Below are 22,902 nucleotides of genomic sequence, written 5' to 3'. Positions count from 1 at the left end.
GACACCCAAAAACTCTGTACAAAGACATTTTAAAGACAAATCGTTAAAATTAATGAACCACTCCACTTTCATGTCATACGTGGAGCCTTGCTCTTAAACATTTATTCAGGTAGTTTTTTCTGAGGAGTGGGGAAATAATTTCAACAAGAAATGCTTTGTTATGGAACTCAAATTTAACCTCTGTCAGATGTGTGATTAAAACCATGTGAATGAAATAGTTTAAGTTCTATGAAAAAAAAATCCCTTCCCTGTCATGACCACCCATTTAAATTCGGGGAGGATCTCTTATTTCAAAAGGGAAACAAATGTTGTTGCAAATACAGTGCACTTATTGGATTTTATGCATTGTGAGCAAAATGTTTATTTATTTTTTATTTCAAAAGTGGAAAAAGAAGTATTGCTAGTACCTCAGATTCTGTTCAGTTAGAGCTTTTTGTTGTTTTTTTTATACATTTTTGATTGCCTGCATCAGATGTGACCAAATGTAAAAGGGAAGCAATGAATAAACATTACTTGTTTTTAAATACATTCGTCATTGTCATTACCTACTGCTTACCGGCTGCTGAAAATGTCTAGCCCAGCTAAATTTCTTGGTTTGCCCCAACTGAAATTGTAATTGAATTGCCCTGATCTAGAGTTAAATCTCTTGATATTTGTTTGTAGAATCAAAACATACTTTGTGTATCCTAATTCTAATAGAACAGTGGCACTTCAAACGCAGATATTAAGGGTAAAATGTACTGTATGTAGGAAAAATATTGCATAGTTGAAAGATTACATTCAAGACATAATGGTTCAGGAGCTCTCTAAAGTTATGGATACTTAATGTGTTACAGATTAAAAAAGGCTGAAATATAAGAATACCATACATAGCAGCAGCTGATAAGAACATCTCTTCTTCGGCTTATGTTATGCAGTGGCAGCATATATCTTAAGTGTATGATGGACCATAGGGATGCTGGGTAATTGACAGTAACTATGTGTATGTTATGAACACCAAAAGAAACCTTTGTTAAGGTCTTGTCACATAAGAGTAAATTAGTAATTAATGCATTTTTACAGTAACTAAACAAAGTGTTACCAAAAATATTTTGTTGACTTAGTAGCAACATTTGGAATGTAACAGTTGGTAAATTTTACAAAAGTATTAATAACACTGGTCTACAAAAAAAAATTTTTGTTTGCTTCTGGGAATTTCAGAGCATCTCTTGTTTTTTACATTAATTTTATATATGAAATTGGAATTAAGCTAGCATGTCAGGTTTTTGAAATACACATCACTGACGTTTTGACACTTTTGAATATCAATATAATATATCAACACGATATCTGAGTTTTTTACTATGTTCCACCAAAATTGTTTTTGATGTGTTTCTGAAAACAAACCAGAACACAATACCAGAGACATTTTAAAGTATGTATATGTCAATTTACCTCAATACAAAAGTGAGGACAGCGTACCCAAAAATGTTGGAGGCACTCACTTTTGCGTTTGTACTGCACATGCGTTTCTTTTTGCATGAACCAACAGTAGTCACCCATCATGCTCGGAGTGAATTTTTCCCAATATCAGTTTTCCATCACCTTTATATCTTGATGAAATCTTTCCCCATGCTCATCTCTGACATCGCTTAGATTTGGTGGACAAAAATGTCGAGATGAGAATGTAGAAAATGTGTCTTCAGTGACATTCTGGCTCCCGTAAGCTAATATACTTTCAGCATATTCTCCACAAGCTCAGTATAATTCTCTGCTCTGTGACTGTCAAGAAAATTCTGGACAACCTGCATGAATGACGGTGCTGAGTTCCTTTTGAACTCATCGTCAAGCATTAATTCTGACTTCACTTTTCACCGCCTTTACTGTCCAGTCACCCTAGTTGTCCAAGACCAGGAACATCATAACTAAAAAAATGTGACATGCTGGACGAAAATGGTTTTTAGATTTGGAGTCAGCAAGTGAAATTTGTTAAAGTAAAGGTGAAAGAATCCAAATAGTAAAATGCTTTTTGACCATTGTAACCTAAGCTTATGGTAAGATGGTTTTAAAAGAAAGGTATTCACAAAGTATAGTAAGCTAAAACGAGGAAGCAAAATTTAAACTTAATAATTTTATATACAATACACCATATGAAAAGCACAAAAAATACAAATGAAACTGAGAAGTGCTGATGTTTGGTTAATGGCAGTAGTCAGCATTCTCAGATTATTAAACTTCTGATACTAGACACTAGAAATGTATCTGTCATCAGTGGTGTTTTCCCTCTCACCTTCAGTATATACTACAATTACAGTATATTAGTCACATGCACTTGGCATACTAGATATTTATTTTGACAGACTCAAAATCCTAACCGTGCTAAATGCTAAAGTTTTATATTCAGTATTGTCTGCTTAATTTGCATTGTTTTGCTAGCAGACTCATTTCCCTGGAAAAACATTTTTATTATATTATATTATATATCTTTAGCAGACACTTTGGAAAAAAATGGCTTTTTGGCCAACTCACTGATGTTTAAGAACTTATAAAACTCATAAAGCATGAAAAATTCAAAGAATAAAAGTAACCAATCCTGTATATTTTGTGTCAGCTATCAGGAGATGTGTTTACATAGCCATGAAATTTTAATCAGAACATATTGTAATTATTTATAAACATTCCCTTTAAAAAAGAAATGCCTCTCTTGTCAGAGAGGTAATTTGTTTTTTTTACAAAATTTTACAACCAACCAATTTCTGTTTTTTACAGACTGTAGCTCTTTATCTTTTCTGGCACTTTGCAGGTATTTATAAACCTTTAAAATAATTCTCTGCTGTTGTTATCTCTTCTCCATTCCACTCTTTTCTCTTAAGAGGTTTGTTACGACCTACTTTAGACTTTTGCCTTTATATTCTAATTTGGGGTTTACCTTAATTGGGTCCTGCCCTAATTTCCCACTTAGGTTGCTTATTAAGCTCACCTGGGTTATGGGTGGGGTGTAGGTTTATAAAATAAGCTTCTTTGGGGTTTAGGAGCAGAGGGTGAAGGTGAAGGTGAAGGTGAAGGTGAAGGTGAAGGTGAAGGTGAAGGTGAAGGTGAAGGTGAAGGTGAAGGTGAAGGTGAAGGTGAAGGTGAAGGTGAGATAATCTGGGTTTTTTTTGGTTGTTTATTATAGAAATATCTGTAAGTTAGCCAGTTAAGTAATAAATGCATATAGTTTGTATCTTGCTGTGAATTTGAAGTTAGACAGCTATGTTAATGTGGTTCTCCTGCCTTGCTTGTTCCGTATAGTTTCTCCATATTTTGTGTATTGTTTTAAGACAATAAATGGAGCTTGTTTCATTTTAGTTTTCTTTTGGTGCTTTGTCTCCCTCTCTCTCTCATTTGTGTACGGCCTATTTATGTATCCCTAGACTTTTCGTAGGCCGTAACAAGGTTTATAACATATATTTCATCAAATCATATTAGTAAACAAAATGATACAAACTTTAACACTAGAATCCCTGAAGCCTACGCAAAAAGTCGTAAAGTTTGGCCACCTTAAATTCCTTCACACCTCTTCACCAGCGTGTTTGTTTTGCAAATGTGTCAATCAGCACAAGCAGCCTGCTATGCCATCCCCCACCGACTCAGCTGAAGTCAGTCACAAAGTTCTCCTAGCTTGTCTGTTTATGTGGGTGTGAGGTGCCTTGAATTGTAAAGGGTAAGTAGTATATCGTTATTTGGAATACATACATTTCATGTATGTTCCATGTCTTCAGCAATCTGTTTAAATGTAGGATGACAGGAAATGCGAGGTAGGAAATGTTGAACACATAATTAAAACAGGCACTTTTTTCATGTTCTAGTAATTGGCAAAATGCTGACATTAAGTGTATAATGTGTGAAGACTGAAGTCCAAATATCAAATAAACACAAAAAGATATAACAAAACAAGTGTGCTTCTATTCAAGAATATAACCAATAAAAAAGAAATCAATTTACATGTTGCTGTCAATGAGTAAAAACCCAAGCCCAAATATCCAATTGACAGAAAGCCAACATGTCTGTTTGGTTGGTGTAGAGGTAAGTGCTTCTGTCTCATAAGCAAAAGTCTGCGACACGTCATGTAGTGGGAAGGATGGAACACACAGGGAGTCTTGTAGTTCAGGACCAACTGGGATCGTAATGGAGAGCTGTTAAACAGGAAGACACAGGCACAAAAAGATGGTATTACAAAAACCATAGTGGGTTTTATTTATAGGTGCACAGAAAAAATACTATTGTTTTATAATACCATCTTCTTTTTGCAGTTTTTGGCAGTATGGCTTCTAAGAAGTTGCAGGTAGTTGATACTCCATACTGTTCCAGAGATTGGACTCAGGAGCAGTTCAGGCAGTTGAGTATACTAATATCACTGTGGATTTCCGTGTGGTACAGGCACTCTTTATGACAGTTCATCACCACCCAAGAAGACAAGGATCAACAGATGGAGCAGTGCCACAAGAACCTTCAGCACCAGTTCACACAATTGCAGGGTCAAGTGAATCTGGTATAACAGTCCCAGTCCTCAACTCCAGATTCTACTCCAGAGAAGTCGAGCCTCGCCAGTAAGAACATGGGATTATCTTTTCTCAAGGCCATTTCAGGAGCCAGAGAATATCGAACATTACATGTCCACTTTTGAGAGGATGGCTACAGCGTGTGACTGGCCAAGATGAAACCAGGTAAGATTCCATTCTGTTTAATAGGAAGATGATCAGTCCCCAAAAGAACTTCTTACACTATTAAACTAATTGAGCATACAATGGTTATAGCCAGAGAAGCACTTAGTAACCAAATAATTGATATTTTTGTATTAGGGTAACATTTACAGGTGTTTGAAATCAAATTCCGGACCTGGGTTGAGGAGCATCATCCAAAGACTTCCAAGGAAGCAACCAAACCTCTGGCAATGCTCCTGTCTGCTATTTGTCCGAGGAACCTGAGGAAAGAGGAAGAAGTCACTATGAGGCCCAGAATGACAGCAAAGCCCACAGGTATGTCTCGGGTTGATTTGGGCCATGGTTCTACAAGTATAGTCAGTCCACCTGTAAAGACAGTAAATAGGGAATGTTGGGTTGGCCATGGCTGTGGACAGAAAGGCCACATGATTAGGTTTTGTCTGTACAAACGGAAAGAAACTAAACTTTGCTTTATCCCTTGCCCCCTAACTGAGAATAAGTCTTCATTCAAGAATAGGGAGAAAGTAGTAAGGATTACTATGGCAGGTAAACAGTACAAAGCACTGATAGACACTGGAAGCACCCAGTCTCTGGTGAGGAGAGATTGTTTGTAAGACCGAGTGGTGAAGTCAGAGCAAAGCATTGCATTGAGGTGTGTCCATGACAAAGTCAGCTAACCTCTGGTTGAAGTTAACCTAGAGATTCAAGGTTTGGGATGTGAATTGCCAGAAGGTTGGACCTGTGAAGGGGTGGGGCGGGGGGCAGGGGGCGGTCAAGGTTCCATTTATACCTTTGCCAGTTGTAGGAGAGCCTTTTACCTGTATTGCAGTTTACTTCATGGGTATTCTTGAATGTAGATTTACTGGAAACATACATACTAGTAGTGAAACTATGCAACCAGTTCTCCTGAACCCTTTCCCCTGAAAAAGACCAATGCCAAGAACATATTTTCAGCTATTTTCCAGGACTCCCTAGAGATCCTAACAGACCAGGGGCCTCATGTATAAACGGTGCGTAAGCACAGAAATGTTGCGTAAGAACTTTTCCACGTTCAAATCACGATGTATAAAACCTACACTTGGTGTAAAGCCACGCACTTTTCCACGGTACCTCATACCTTCTCGTACCCAAGTTCTCCGGTCGGTTTTGCAGACTGCCGGCAACCAGCGTCAAAGCAGTGCTACTGTTCCTGTATGGTTACTCCTTATTTTCCTGACGCGGCTTTATAAATACACTGAAACTAACCGCATATTGTTTATTAGTGTAATGCATCCGATTGTAATTAACTTGTAAAAATATAATGATCCAGGGAATAGACATAGTATTCCAAATACCATAACTGCTTTAGCGTTGTTACTCACACTGCACCTTCTTCTTCTTCTTCCTCTTTCAGCTGCTCCCATTAGGGTTGCCACAGCGGATCATCTTTTTTCATATTACTCTCACTGCACCACTAGCAGTATCTATATCACTGTATCTGAGTGTGAATCACAGCAGCAGCTGATCAGAAAGAAAATTATCGGGATACAGAATCAAGCACACGCTACCTCAGCCACAGGTAAACGTTTCAAAGCCTTTGATCCCAAGAACTATAAACGCACTCAATCAATTGCTCCTTGTAGAACTGTTTGTACTTATAAGTACAATTACCTCACTGTAAACTTGCACTAAAGTTATAATATTGCACCACCTGCGCCACTTTATAAAGTGTGTATTTACATATGATGACAATATCATTTTTAAGATGAAATGCAGCAAAATATGTTTATTATATTATACAGGTAAAACTTTAACTTCATTTCAATAATCCATATTCTTCATTGGGACTGTTGTGAAGGATAGAATATAAACATGTACTACGAAGATAGTTCAGTGTTCCTTAAACGTTTTGAAGAATCGGTGCTGTAAGCTTGCAGATGGCTTAACATCTATTACAGAGGTGATTGTGTGTCGATCGGTTACTTGGAGAAAGAAAAGCAGGGGCGGCCACGGCAATATATATTGAATATAAAACAGAAAGAGAAAATAACGACACATCTAAAAACGCAGCTGCAAATTTCGACAAAAGTTAAATGCTTGTCATGAGTACGAGGCGGCTATCCAGTGTCCGCAACGGACGTGGCCATCCACCGTGCATAAGATACCATATTGACATTGGCGGGCGAAGGGGCCACCGATTCTTTCTCTGCCTAGAGCCGCCCATGAGTACTGCTGCAATAAATAATTTCATTGAAGGTCCCACACAATCACTGCGCCGTGAAACCCATGTTTAATAATGTGCTTTAACTCCTATCATCATGAAAATTATATCACGTATACATCTCAGTATTTTAGTTAATCAGAGAGCTGTAACATCACGAATGTAATGGATTCTGTGTCCAGTTGGAGGAAGAGAGCCAGTTTAAGAAGCAAGTAGTGATTCACACACATAGAGCACATAGAAGATCAAATACAAAACAAAGCATTTAACGTGCTACTTTAACTACGATATGATTTGAGAAACTGGTTAATTAAAGTGATTAAAGTGGAAATTTTGAGATTAAAGTTGGCATTTCAAGCTTTTTACCCCACTGTGTCCCTATTTTTTTTTTCTTTTATCTGTACACTAATAAGCTTTCATATGACATTCAGACGGTGGGCTATGACTTGCCTTTCCACGGCGACTGTGATATCTGACAACTTCTTTTTTATTTTGGGCACTGTGCGACTTTGAACTTGAGCTTTTGAGGTTCTCCGACACTCTATGTCACTTGATCAACTTCCTTTTGTTGTTTATACCACTGTTTAAACCAACAAATAAGTTTTTCTATGCCTCCACTTGGTATTCGCTGAAATTCTTCTATTTTCCAGCGTGCTTTTGCCATTGCCTTTTCACAGAACGCTGAGCTTAAGGGCTATTTATATTGATTTGCATATTCAAAGAGGCATAATTCTGGTAGGAGTTGGGGAGTGGCAGCCACGCGCGTGCACAAGCGTTACTTTTCATGGCTAGGATTTATATAGCGGAAGAACGTAGAAGTTGGCGAACGCACAGATTAATGCATCTGGATTTTTTTGTGCGTACGCACATTTTTGCTTTTGTCCACCATGTTTTAGTGTGAATTCTATGCATGGCATAATGCATGAGGCCCCAGGTCCGATGAGAACAGCATACTGCAAAATCCCTGCACAATGGTGGGAGGTTTTCCATGAGTAGCCGAAACAGATGAAGCACCTAGGGAACATTGAACCATCTATAAGTGACTTGTGTAGCCCTGTAGTCCTTGTGCCCAGGAAGAATGGACAAATGCGTTTCAGTGTGAATTACAGTAAGCTAACTGCCATCTCAGTTTTTGATACTTACCCCATGACTAGGGTGGATGAGCCGTTGGAGCAGTTGGGTTCTGTATATTGTTTAACTACTATCAATCTTTATAAAGGTCATTGGCAGGTTCCACTTATTGAGGAGGCAAAACCAGTCACTGCTTTTCGAGTACTTGGTGGATTATTTCAATTCATCATGATGCCATTTGGGTTACATGGAGTAGCAGTGAGCTTTCATTGCTTCATGGACAAACTGCTGCAAGAAGCAGAAGCCTAACCCAGAATGCAAATAGATGATGTGGTACTGTAAAGCAAAACCAATGAGGAGCACTTACAGCATTTAGTTGATGTATTTGATCACTTAAAATGTGATGGTTTGATAATAAACCCAGAAAAAACTATTATTGCCAAAGAATAAGTCCAATACTTTAGGTATACCATACGGGGCGGTCTCATCTGACCCCAAGTGGACAAAATGGCCACAATTGTCCATGTCCCCACACAAAAACAGGTCAGGTCGTTCCTTAGTTTAGTGGGATGGTACAGTAAGTTCATTCCCTGTTTCTCAAATATGCAACACCTCTTACTAACCTCCTCAATGGCATTAACACCAAATGGATAGAAAATTGTGAAACAGCTTTTAATGCACTGAAAAAAATTTTCTGTAATAATGCGATGCTACACTGTCCTCATTTTAACACAACTCTTCTCTTATAGGTTAACACCTCAGGGGAAGGCTTGGGAGGGGCCCTAATGCAGGGGGAAGGTGTACAGCAACGGCCAGTTTTTTTATTGGCAGAAAGCTATTTGATAAAGAGAAAAAATATGCAACATTAGGAAAGGAAACGGTTCAATTAAATGGACAATTGATAGCTTAAGGTATTCTCTTTTGTCTAATAGGTACAGTGGTGCTTGAAAGTTTGTGAACCCTTTAGAATTTTATATATTTCTGCATAAATATGACCTAAAACATCATCAGATTTTCACTCAAGTCCTAAAAGTAGATGAAGAGAAACCAGTTAAACAAACGAGACAAAAATATTATACTTGGTCATTTATTTGAGGAAAATGATCGAATATTACATATTTGTGAGTGGCAAAAGTATGTGAACCTCTAGGATTAGCAGTTAGTTTGAAGGTGAAATTAGAGTCAGGTGTTTTCAATCAATGGGATGACAATCAGGTGTGAGTTGGCACCCTGTGTTATTTAAAGAACAGGGATCTATCAAAGTCTGCTCTTCACAACACATGTTTGTGGAAGTGTATCGTGGCACGAACAAAGGAGATTTCTGAGGGCCTCAGAAAAAGAGTTGTTGATGCTCATCAGGCTGGAAAATATTACAAAACCATCTCTAAAGAGTTTGGACTCCACCAATCCACATTCAGACAGATTGTGTACAAATGGAGGAAATTCAAGGCCATTGTTACCCTCCCCAGGAGTGGTCGACCAACAAAGATCACTCCAAGAGCCATGCGTGTAATAGTCGGTGAGATCACAAAGGACCCCGGGGTAACTTCTAAGCAGCTGAAGGCCTCTCTCACATTGGCTCATGTTCATGAGTCCACCATCAGGCGAACACTGAACATCAATGGTGTGCATGGCAGGGTTGCAAAGAGAAAGCCAGTGCTCTCCAAAAAAAAATTGCTGCTCGTATGCTGTTTGCTAAAGATCACGTGGACAGAAGAATGTTCTGTGGATGGATGAGACCAAAACAGAACTTTTTGGTTTAAATGAAAAGTGTTATGTTTGGAGAAAGGAAAACACTGCATTCCAGCATAAGAACCTTATCCCATCTGTGAAACATGGTGGTGGTAGTATCATGATTTGGGCCTGTTTTGCTGCATCTGGGCCAGGATGGCTTGCCTTAATTGATGGAACAATGAATTCTAAATTATATCAGAGAATTCTAAAGGAAAATGTCAGGACATTTGTCCATGAACTGAATCTCAAGAGAAGGTGGGTCATGCAGCAAGACAACAACCCTAAGCACACAAGTCGTTCTACCAAAGAATGGTTAAAGAAGGATAAAGTTAATGTTTTGGAATGGCCAAGTCAAAGTCCTGACCTTAATCCATTCAAAATGTTGTGGAAGGACCTGAAGCGAGCAGTTAATGTGAGGAAACCCACCAACATCCCAGAGTTAAAGCTGTTCTGTACGGAGGAATGGGCTAATATTCCTCCAAGCTGGTGTGCAGAATTTATCAAAAATTATTGCTGCAAAGGGGGGTCACACCAGTTACTGAAAGCAAAGGTTCACATACTTTTGCCACTCACAAATATGTAATATTCAATCACTTTCCTTAATAAAAAAATGACCAAGTATAATATTTTTGTCATTTATTTAACTGGTTTCTCTTTATCTGCTTTTAGGACTTGAGTGAAGATCTGATGATGTTTTAGGTCATATTTAAGCAGAAATATAGAAAATTCTAAAGGGTTCACAAACTTTCAAGCACCACTGTATATTGTTGAGTGACCACAGTGTTTTGTAGTGGATGCAGAGAATGAGGCACTCCAACGCCCGAGTGGCTTGCTGGTATTTGGCACTCTAGCAATATAGGTTTCAGGTATGCTGTGTTTCAGAGAACAGAATCCTGGTAGCAGATTATCTGTCCCACCCTAGTGGTCTGGAATCTTAAGGGGGAGGGTGTGTTGTAATGCGCTGGCCAGGCACTACTATATTATAGGAAAGGTTTTAGACTAGAAAACGATTTAAACTTGGCACAATAAAGGCACATGCCTTTTAAACATGTGAAGTGTAAGCATTTGCTTCTGCAAAGATTTTAACTTTCGGTCCAGTAGGACCACGCTGGTCCTACCAGGGCTCCAGACTCCAACTAAAATGGCCTCAAATGCAACCAAAAACAGGCTTTGCTGATTATCATTTCTACTTAGTTGACCAGTTTTGAATGAAATCATTGAAACTTTCAACTAATTATATTGTATCTGATGCAAAAGGCCATTTTTTTATTACTGAGTATATTGTATGTTCTATTAATATATGTGTCGGTACGGGCTCCCCATTTTATACCCCATAGCTGTATAAAGGCTGGTTTATATCCCACACTGGGTGCAAGAAAATCACGGTGAAAATTATATCAGACTTGGATATGTGCATGGGGAAAATATTTCGAAGTTCACATGTCGCTGATGGGAACTGCCATGAATTTCAATAAGAGGCTGGTTATGCTTGTGCCGGAATAATGAACGAAGGGCTGAATATGATGCAACCGGTCCTTAAAACAAAAGCTATGCATGCAAAACATGTTATGAATATGTCTGTGCCATGTGGAATTCAGTTGTCTCTTATTTGGCGCAGCATATTAATGTGTGATTGTCAGTGATCTCCTTGTGTTTGCACATCTTTCTTTGCATGCCATTTCTCTTTTGATTTAACACATACTCCATGCAAAATGCCTGCCTGTCCGTCAGTAAACATGTACAGTGTGAGCAGTCGAATGCCTGTTGTTCAGTAACATACAGCAATGCGATGAAGTCTGCATTTTAAGGTTGAAGGTGTATTAGTTCTTTTAAAGGGCTGCTCTGTGATTGATGGCGGACAGTAAACTTTGTTAAAATGGTATCAAAAATGCCACTTTGTTAGTTGTTACTTCAATCGTTTTGGTGTGCTCACTATATGTTGTGTTATCAATAAATTCTTTAACGCGACCTCATCAACAAAGAAACATGGAAAATAAGAGTTAGTGAAAAAAATAACAGTAATAATTGTAATTAATAATTCATTACTTGACACCCAAGAACTCTGTACAGACATTTTAAAGACAAATCATTAAAATGTACCAATTCACTTTCATGCCATGCGTGGTGTCTTGTCCTTAAATATTTACTCAGGTAGTTCTTTATTTGGGAGCAGGGAAACAAATTCAACAGGAAAAGCTTTGTTGTGAAACTCAAATTTAACCTCTGTCATATGAGTGTTTAAAACTGTGTGAATAAAATAGTTTAAGTTCTATGGAAAAAAAAAATCCCTTGCCTGCCATGACATAAATTGGGGGAGGATTTTATATTTCAAAAGGGAAACCAATGTTATTTCTAATACTGCGCACTTTTTTGATTTTATGCACTTTGATATGTGTTTGGGTCAGATGTGAGCAAGATGTTTATTTTTTTTATTTCAAAAGTGGAAAAAAACAATTGTTGCTACCTCAGATTCTGGTCAGTTATAGCTTTTTTGTTGTTTTTTCTATACATTTTTGATGTGTCTGTTTCAGAGGTGACCAAATGTAAAATGGAAACAATGAATAAACATTGCCAGTTTTAAAATCCATTCATTTGTGTTGATTTACAATTTCTCATTACCTGTTGCTTAATGGCTGCTGAAAATGTCTGGCCCTGCTACATTTCTTGGTTTATAAATCTGACCCAACTGAAACTGTAATTAAATAGCCCTGTTCTATAGTATTAACAGAATGTTCAAATACTAAAAGTGTAGGTCTGTTTTATAAACAAGTGAATTTACATAAAAGTGTCAGTCAAGGCACACATTTGCTTTGGTTGGTTGGGTGGTTGGTTTATACCCAAATGATCCATATAAAATAAAAGTCTATTTTGATATGTTTCTTCTCATACTCTTTGTGTTGAGCCACCAACCTTGAAATTTCTGTGTATATAACAACTGTCCAGTCTTGTTGAGTACAGGCCATCTGATCTTAGTCATCCTTCAGTATTTTTTATGTATTGCATGTCTCTGCATTTGTCTCTGTTGTTCACTTGACCTTCATCTAGTTTCCTGATAAACCTGAATAGGTTTCTGACATGTATTAACCATTTATGTTATTTATTTAAGACGAATGCTATGTTACCCTAAAATTATTCTTCCACACACTTACACTTCCTCTTTCAATTGCGTCACCAAACCAAACTGACCAGTCAAATTACTCTAAGTAACTAGACACACACACAGACCTTAGCATTTTATTAAATAGTAGATTATGCTGTAAAACGGCACCAAAATTACTTACTTAGATTTGTGGCTTTAACAGATGTATCTTTATTGTATCAAGTTTATTATATGGTTCACAAATAACAAATACAGTACATCTTTTAGAAAAAGACTTCCATTCTTTCCTGGAAGAGGTGTACAGTGGAACTTTGGCATGCAGCAGGTATGTACAATCTTTGTTAATTTGTGCAGTAACTGGTTGTGTAAAACTCTGTAGAGCCACATGTTTTTACATTTTTATCATATGTTTCTAAAAGCACGATAAAGGTCTTTTTAACCAAGACACCTGACATTCATTTGGTGCGTCAAAGGTTTGTACTCTGAGATCACGCCTCAAAATCTCACTTGGTATGGGCCTAGCATCCTTACAGTAGCTTCATTATACCCACTAGGACGGAGTTTCTGTGCTGTTTCATAGTAGGTAGAAAGGTCTGCTGACATCACACAATTATTTTTATGTTCACAGGTGTTGTCTTTGTTATGTGTTAAAGAGAAAGAAAAACCAGAATGCCTTTACCAAAGGTATCATTACTCATATCCTCTTTTTTTTCTTTTAAAGTCTACAAGTCACTAGGTCTTTGCAGACAAAAAAAAAATTACTGAAGCTTAGTATCATCTGGGAAACAACAGTATTGTCTTTGCTCTGTGATTCATACCCAAGAAAACAAGCTAGTTGATCTGTTTTTGTAATATCCTCAATACTGAGAACTTTTAAGAGTTGTGATCTGTTTTCACAGTATGATTGAAAATGTAGCTTTTGATTTTTTATTTTACCAAAATAAGGGAATACAATCAAATTATTTTATCTACAAATGAATTCAGTGTAATGTGGCTTTAATTTCAATTCTTTATGAATTTATGGCAAAGTCTCTGCTTCAGTTCAGACTCGGGATAACACAGAGTGATATTTCATACCTTAGTTTTATATTTTTATTTTTAAGTTAACTTAGTATGATACACTGTGGAAAGAAAAAAGACAAAAAGCATGACATTTTTTTTAATGATTTTTTGTACTCCGTGTATGATCTGCCAACTATATAACACTGGTAAAATAAAACATGCCTGGCTGGTGATTTTCCTCCACTCTTTGGGCCTTTTGTATATTTAGAAGTGAATATTTGCAGTTACCTAAAGTTCAGGGTTTTGAATATGTATTAGTAATAGTTTATTTATTTTCTAAATGGATATGATGCCTTTCCTTGTGCAAAGGCTGATTCAACAGCTGTTACTAAGCATCTTTTAAAAGACTTAATACCTCACTTTGGTATACTGTGTACAAATGCCAATGACAGAGAGACTTCCTTTGTAAATAATGTCATTCATGTCATTTCTTAACCATTAAGGACTCAGCAATTTCTGTATTGTTCTTGTCATTCTGAGTCAGCTGGATTAATTGAAAGAACTAATAGCACTATCAAAATAAATTTGATAAAATGTGTACATAAACTGGCTTGAAATGGCCTGGTGCTTTACTTTTAGTACTTAAGTCTATTAGGATAACACCATGTTATAAAACAGGAGATTCCCTTCATGAAATTCAACTGTAATACCTATGCAACAACCTGCAGCTATTCCTTTGACTTATAAACAAATGGATATACTGAACGTTTTCTGACTGAAAGCATGCATGCTTACTGTACTGCTTTAACACATTCTCTCACTTCTGCTTATTCTTAGGTTGAATCTGCATTGCCACCTGCCTTGACCGAACCTGTTCACTCCTTTCATTCAGAAGACTTTGTGTATATTAAAATGCACCCAGGAAAAAATAGCTTGGCACCACATTGAAAGGGCCCTCTGCCAGTACTGCTCATCACCCAGACTGCTGTAAAGTGTGAAGGATAGCCAGCATGGGTTCACATATCCCACTGTTGACTCGCACCTGCACAAGATAAGGACTCCTAAGATTCATCCTCATCCTAAGTCTCTTGATCGTCTGCAGCTTCTAGGTCCCCAGGGGAATTTTGCAGTCTCATTTGGACTCAGAAGAAGATAACAGCAGCCCAGACATCACACTCAAAGTTCTGAATTTCACTAATATCCTTCATTTTACAAGTTTTTATAAAGTATTTTCCTGAGATACAATAAAAGAGACCTTTCACATATCCTCACCCCCAGACGAACATTAACACTCACATGGTGTATATGGTATTAATACTTATTTGGCCTTCTCTCACATTTGGGCCTCTTCAATGCTTAACTCTTCCTGTTGTATTTGAACTTGCTTTCACATTCAGTAAATACAGGCATTCCATCTTTCTCAGCACCATTTACATTAAATGATTATAATTTACCCACTTGGTAAGTTCAATATAATACTTGAACTGTAATCGATATTTGGCCATTCTTTGTTATCTTTGTCATCTCAAGAACTAATGGTATTTTAATCCACATTTTGACTGTTCTGTCCATACCCACCTGAATCTGCTCCATTTGATGCCACAACATATACAGTAAGCAACATCATGTTACTCAGGATGAAATCACACATTTCCATATTGGCTCTGAGCATAAGAGGAAAATGTGTCTGTTTAGAAACTTGTCAGTGGCTCACACTGGATGGTTTTGGAATAAAAATAAAAATGCCACTAAGTTTATGGGATGGTCACAGTGCAATGATTATGCCCCTTACTGGTGTATTACTGAAGAAGACTGTTGTACTTCCTTGTCACACTCAGGAACTTGTTCTGAACTGAATAAAACAACTGTGCAGTGTTATCCAGCCAAAATTTATCATGGTTGGGGCATTAATCCAAAATCTGTTCTCCAAATGACTCTTACTAAAGCACTAATGGCCTTCAATGAAACTTATTACGAGTGCTGTCAAAATGCATATTGCTGGTTGCCCACCGGATGATGTGGCTCTTGTTATATTGCTCATGTTGTTCCTCATGTGACTATTTGTCAAACATTTCTCTGACGGCCTTCATGGAACAGAAGAGAGCTTACAAAAGGATAGACTGTTGCTACTTCTTTTTCCATCACTTTGGCGTTTTAGCCCTCGACACTACAATCACTAATCTTTCTCATGCACTAGAAGCAGTAGCCAGTTTAACTGCCCGTACGCTCCAACATCTCACTGCTGAACAAGTAGCCATGAGGACTGTTGTTGTTCAAAATCGCATGGCATTGGACATGATACTGTCCTCTCAAGGAGGAACATGTGCCATTATTGGTACCCAGTATTGTACATACATTCCAGATGCTTCTCATAATATTACAGAAATGACTGTTTATATGCAAAATATAGCATATGGAGCAGGAGGTTTAAACGATGGTGTTCTTTTCAGAAAAGAATTAGAAGACTGGTTTACATTTACCTTTGTTTGACACCCCATGTAGTGGGAAATGGGGAACACCAGTCTACATTCTAGCTGTCATGTATACGGGACCAAGCATGACCAGGGTGGTGGTGTAAGAAGGGAGACACAGACACAAAAGGGTTGGGTTTTGCAAAAATAAAATGAGTTTTTATTTACAGGTGCACATAAAGAAAGACAAATAAATAATGTCTTACGGAATATATCTAAATACTAAAACAGGTATGAACCAGAGCCCAAAAATGATAAATATATACAGTATTTACAGTGTTGCCTGAAAGTCCCAAATGAAAAAGAAAAATTCACACAAACTAGTTAATGAACAGTACTGGGTTTAACCACGAAGATATTCACAATACAAAAAAAGAAAAATGTGTATATACAAAAATAAACAGTGCATTAACCACAACCCAATAAATACCTCCACCAAAGCTAATCAAGAGATATTTATCAAAATATATACAAGAAGGAAAAATATTTACAAAAATCAAGGTACAAGCCACAATACATGGTAAATTGTAAAGCATTCTACCAAGTACCTCACGCAATCTAGCCAGAACAACCATCTAGATGTCGGAAATTCCTTTTCGTTTTCAGCACCATCATGCCAACCAATTAAACTGTCAAACATCATCCTTGTACGGGCACGCAATGGCGTGTACGTGTCTCCAAAGAGTGACGTCTCCTGCTAGGCAAAACTCCTATTAAAAGGCAGGCAGCTGATGCACACTTGCCTATATCTAAGCTGGCATTTGAGACGCAAACTGATCCTCTGTTACAACTGAAAGTAAGCCTCTTTTTCCCCCGAGCTACTGCTCAAACAAGTGATGATACTGGATCCCTTTTTAAGTTTCAACAGGCCAAAACTAAGATGCTTCGCACTATGAGTTCATGGGAGGCACACACACAAGTAGGAGATGGACAATGGCAGAGCCGTCTTTCCACTCACGCACGAAACCAACCTGACGCTCCTCAGAAGCTGCTGTTATAGTCAGTGAAGACGTCCCTCTGCACTCTCTAAATGGACAAAAAGGCAAGCTTTATTTTGTTATACGTTATTTGTCCTTTTCTCTCCCAAAACTACTGCTTCTCTTTCAAAACTGCAGAAGACACAAAACTAACTTTATTTAATAGCTAGTAATGCCAGTGAGGCACATTACCACACTTTGGGACATGGCGTTATGCATTTCAAGGAGATTTTTGTATATATTAATCATGTTTTTTGGATTGGTTATATCTTTTCCTCATATGTTTCTTGAAAAATGTTGAAATGCTACTGTAAAGATGATTGTTCTTCAATCTCTGCAAGAATCTGATTCTTCTGCAATGTTATTACTACATTTAGATTTTCATGACTTTTTACGTAGAGTAGACATTGTTTAATATGATTAAAAAAAGGGTGAGGGAATGTGGAAAAGATATGCTCAGCTTGTATTGTACTTATGTGGAAGTACTGTATGTCTATTCAGGGTTTGCATTCTGCTCTGTTTAAATCCTATCTCTAGGAAAATTAACTGGGTTTCACGTATGTTAAATAGTTTCATACTAGTTATTTTCTTTCAATTTTAATCAAATCAATATCTTTAAACGTATTGTGACTTCTAGAGTGAGTTGCAGCCTCCCACACTTCCAACACAAAAGCATAGACACAAGCTGTAATTAATATAAATGTTATATTCTTTCAAATACCTTTATAATAAGGCTTTGAAAAGTCAAATAGCACACACAGTACAATACTTCAAAGGTTTTTCTTCTCCTCCGCTTCTTCAGGAAAGCTTCATCTGCTTCCTCCTGACTCTGGCTTACCTGGATGAAGGAAGCTGCTCCTTTTATATAAAACCCAGGAGCACATCCGGTACCCTGATACTGTGGCTCCAATGTACTTCCAGATACATCTGAATCTCCTCAGCGCCCCATGTCAGCACCCATGAGACCCTACAGGACAGGGCTGCCCATAAGAACTACAATTCCCAATATGTTGCAGTAACAAAGCCCAGGAGGGCTGCCACCCAGGGTATTGTAGGAGACAATGTCCAGAATAAATAGTCTTCCCCTGTGCTTCCACGCTGTTGGCATCCCTGCCAGGTAAGGATCTCAGTTCTGCTCCTGCCTGATACCAGTCTCTGTGTGTTGTCTCTCACATTACTTATTAAGTATATCATTCCCATAAAATATTTCTACAGGTGGTCATTCATGTTATGTGAAGGTGATGTGACGAATACTCAGAATATCTAGATGTTTAAGGACAGGCTGTAATTAATAAGACAATTAATGATCTCTATGAGCAATAAAGCTGACAATATATGTTTGCTAACTAAGGGTCATCAAAAAGTCTTCAAACATGACCTGACTCTTGTTTGGTATAAATTAAGCAGTTTGCAATTGTTTTAATAGCATGGAAAGAGTGGGGGGAAGAATTTCAAGCTGCATAGAGTGTGCACTGTGTTAATTGGGTATTCATGACTTTAATGCTAAAGTTCTGGATCAGAATTAATGCTAATAAAGACCTCATTTTGTTAAATTAAAATATTGTGGCTTATTCTTCTTCAAAAGAAGAGAGGCAAAAGTAGTTGAATATATCCATACCTCACTAATCTGTCCTGGGTGGTATAGTACTGCTGTGATTAGTTCTGCTGTTTCCTTAATCCAGCGTCCTGGGAACAGGTTTTTCACTTGGTTGATGTCTAAGTGGATTTTTAACTTTCGCCCCTTATCTGTATTGATTTTACTCCATATACTCAAGCTTTCTTCCCACTTTCCCAAAGACATGTATGTTAGACTAATTTATGACTCTTAATTGGCCTCAGTGTTAATGAGAGTGTGGCTGTTTCCTGACCTTTAATTACATTGAGTGGGTTTAAGAATTTTTCCTTATGTTACTAACTTCTCTTGTATGGATTTGTAGCAGTTTTGGGATATACAGGTATTCATTATTGAGACCTGAAGCATGTAGAAAGAAATAGTATGAATTAACCTTCATTGGATATCATGTTTTCATATATGAAAACTTAAAAGTAAAGGTAGGCGGTTGATTTTTGGGAACCAAATATAAGCAGGGAACATACCTTCACTGATTATGTCTGTGAAACTCATACTGTATATTATTTCTGGTGACCAAAAGAACATGAAGGAAGAAGCTGGAATTAGCACCTGCTGACTGACAGTGCGTGGAGTCCAGCTGTATCAAGTTTAAAGAGTGTACCAAAAGGGAAATGATGAAGATTCCACTACATGAAATAGTATAAAAATGTGTCATTAAAAGTGATAAAATGCATTTATCTAATTAAATTTGGTAAATGAAGTGGAAAATTTACTGTGTTACTCAGTGTTTCTCTTGTACCTAACAAGTCTGTTATGCTTAGCTATGACTAAAAACATTTTTTCTTCTCTCAATGTCCTGAAGCTAAAACAACGCATTTAAATGATTATCAAAAACAAGATATAATACAAAATTTTAACATGTACGTATTGCATTTGTCTAAATAAAGGTGCTAAGTGAATTTGAGAATTTTACATGTTAATCTGTAACAACAGTGTCATTCATTGGTGCTTGAGAAAGTTGTTGAACTAAAGTGTGACTGAGGTAATTTGTGGTACCCATTTTCAACCATGTTCCTTGCAAAGGTAAAACCAAAGGGCATTGAATAGTTGTACCAAGGATAAACCAGGGTGAGTAAGAGGGACACAGACAAGATGTTGCAAAAATAAACAGTTCTTTATTAAAAGGTTGTGATATGAAAATTGCAGTTCTTGCAAAAGTTGAAGTGCAACTCACACTAAGTCCATCACAAAATCACACTTCATGTGTATGAATACTTATGATTAAAAAAAAAATAAATAAAAACAGATAAATACTCCATGATGCTAGTCATGCTTTGTTCAGGCTGCACCAAGAACTTTAGGAGCCTAAAAGAAAAACTCAACCTCAGTCTTTTCCTTCATCAATTGTGACTCAAAAAACAAAGTACTTCCTCCACCAAAAAAAAAAACCTCAAATAAAACAAACGTCCAATTTACCACATACCCCACTCCTATACACATTAGGAGATAAATAAGAGTAAGTGCACCCAATCCTGTGCTTATTCGACTGCTCAGAAGTACTGCACCGTGCACTAAAAGACAGACTTTACTGTCAATGAAAAAGACCTCCACTTTCCATCTCTCCCTTCTTTTACACAGGATTCTTTCCACCAATCCTGAAGGACGACTCATCCGGCTTCCTCCAGTTACTACGTGTGCCTTAGGTAGTTTGCTCTATGTGCCATAATCGTAGAAGTAAGCCTACATATCTGAGCCCATTCTCTTGCGCACATGTCTCACCAGCTAGCAATCATTTTCACTCTCTCTCTCTGGCCCTTTTCTCTCTTTGAAATGGCGCAGCTAATTTTAATCCTTTCCTCAGTTTGTTGCCTCATGCCTAGATGTTTCCTCACGTTCTGACTGAGCAGACTCGCATTGTTCACCACAAAACCCCTGCTGTTCCATTGCAGACATGCGTATCCATGCAACTGCCTCACTGTTTCACTCTTGCTACCAGAGCTCTCTCTGCCACTGTACTGGCCTCACTGAATCTCCTGTTCAATTATCCAGCAAGCTAAACACCTTCATGCAATAATTCCCGGAACCACGAAGTGATGTTGAGAATGTTTAATTACAAAAATGGTGTGAAACTGTAAATACAAATACAAACAAACACTAATAAGTACTTGTATAAGCAACATAAAGTAAATACAGCAGCACTTATAACTAAGAGCTTAACAGCTGAAAGCTTAGTGAATTTATGGATGAAATATAACATTTACTTTGACATTCCCTAAACAAAGTTACTTAAACAAAAGCTATAAAACTAGAAAAAAGAGATAACTTACAGGGAATACCTTCACAAGGGCTAGCTAAGCAGGATGGCGAAGGATTGTTTGGTAATAAACACACCAGGCTTACTGCTGCTGCACTCACTTCCTACTTCCTGTCACATTGGCTTCCTGCATCCTGCAGCAGCAGCAGTAGCATTAGGATTTTTATGTTAGGGTTACAAAGTTTGCTAAGCAATTAGAATCAGAACAGCCACCACCTCAAAATGCATTTCAGTCATGCTCACAAGCTCAATAAAGTAAAATTTAAAAAAAAAAATACAAGAAAGTATTTATCACAGATACAGTACAAAGACTCTAAATGTACATACATTGTGTAGCCTGTAATTAGTCAGTCTTTTTCTAACCTGCTTAGTCTTGAACAGGGTTGCCGGGGGTGCTGGAGCCTATCCCAGCTAACACTGGGCGAAAGGCAGGAGCAAACTCTGGAAAGGCGCCAGTCCATCAGAGGGCAAACACACACACACAAACACACCCCAACCACACACTAGGGTCAATTTAGTACAGACTTAAAGGCTATCAGGTGACTCAGTTGACAGTGATTGTCCACAGCTGTGTGCTGGAACCTCTGATTTCTGGTAATTATATTTTGCACATCTTATATTTCAAACATTTTAAATGGATGAAACCTCCAGTGACATCAGTTTGTGTTTCTTCTGCACTCTTGTTGCACTGTTGTTGCTGCTCACCTGTGTCCCCATATTACCTTCCCCACTGTGTTGCTCTACTATTTAGTCACCTTGCTACTCTTGTAGTGGAAAAACTTTCCTCTGTTTTGAAAGAAGTCATTCAAGAAGACCACATGAAAATGCAAAAAACTTCTTTATTTGTAAACAGGTATGCACAAATGTCCCAGTCCATGGGGTGAGCAATCAATAAAACAATTCATCTGCATTTATGCTTTTCTGTTACATTACCTCATCTAATACATCACATCACTTGATCCTTAATATGCATACTATGCATAGCTTCATCCAATCAACAGATGCCACCAGTGTTTTCTGACTCCTTTTGACTCTACCATTAATCTGAATATTGCCTTGTAATAGGGGTGATCTGCGGACTCTTGTATTGATTTTAGCAATGCTTCATAGGAGGGGTGTTTGGGCTTTCCCATTTGTTTATTCCCGCTTTCTAGAGGGGTGTTTGTTACCCACCTACTTCATTTTACCCTTAGTACTCACTTTCTAATAAGCCTAAATACTCTCACAATAAATTTACACACATTACACAATTTTTCCAGAGCAAATGATTGGACTGGAATAACCTTAAAGACAATGGTATTGTTACATGTCCAAATATGTCCACATATTAACACTGTGGAGTGGAATGTCACCATTGCCAGGCTGTGACTGGGAAGTTCACCAGCGCAATTATTATACTTCCACCTCCATAAAATATCCCATGTTTGCTCATTCCTCTCCCTTTCTAATGTTGAGAAACTTGTCCATACTTTTATCACATCCCACATTGACTACTGTAATTCCCTATTGGCAAGTGAAATTTCTAATCTTATATCACAGGTATAGTTGGTTCAAAACTCTGCTGCAAGAGTTCATTGACAGACTCGCAACAGTAAACGCATTGTTCACATTGCATCCATTCTGCTCTGCCTTCACTGGCTCTCTTATATGATTGAATGTAAAATTATATTACTAACCTATAAAGCTTCAAATGGCCTTGCATAAGGCTATAACATCCTCCATCACTATGCCCCTGCCACTAACTGCCCAAACTAACCTGTGCTCTATGGGTGACAGAG

General features: G+C 37.7%; 1 long non-coding RNA gene across 2 annotated transcripts; it reads left to right on the top strand.

The window, feature by feature from the left end:
- The first annotated feature begins 3,020 nt into the window (after window positions 1–3,020).
- LOC120530519 lies at window positions 3,021–16,036 on the top strand. 2 transcript variants are annotated; one of them, XR_005633980.1, is made up of 4 exons: window positions 3,021–3,056; window positions 4,399–4,685; window positions 4,821–4,997; window positions 14,627–16,036. It is a non-coding gene; the product is annotated as an uncharacterized LOC120530519 (long non-coding RNA). The 2 variants fall into 2 exon arrangements; XR_005633981.1 differs by lacking the exon at window positions 3,021–3,056 and adding an exon at window positions 3,097–3,116.
- The last annotated feature ends 6,866 nt before the right edge of the window (window positions 16,037–22,902 follow it).

This window comes from Polypterus senegalus, chromosome 6 (genome assembly GCF_016835505.1).
Source record: "Polypterus senegalus isolate Bchr_013 chromosome 6, ASM1683550v1, whole genome shotgun sequence".
Taxonomy (NCBI): domain Eukaryota; kingdom Metazoa; phylum Chordata; class Cladistia; order Polypteriformes; family Polypteridae; genus Polypterus; species Polypterus senegalus.
The sequence above is the reverse complement of the archived record's forward strand: the minus strand, read 5'-3'. Positions and strand labels throughout refer to the sequence as shown.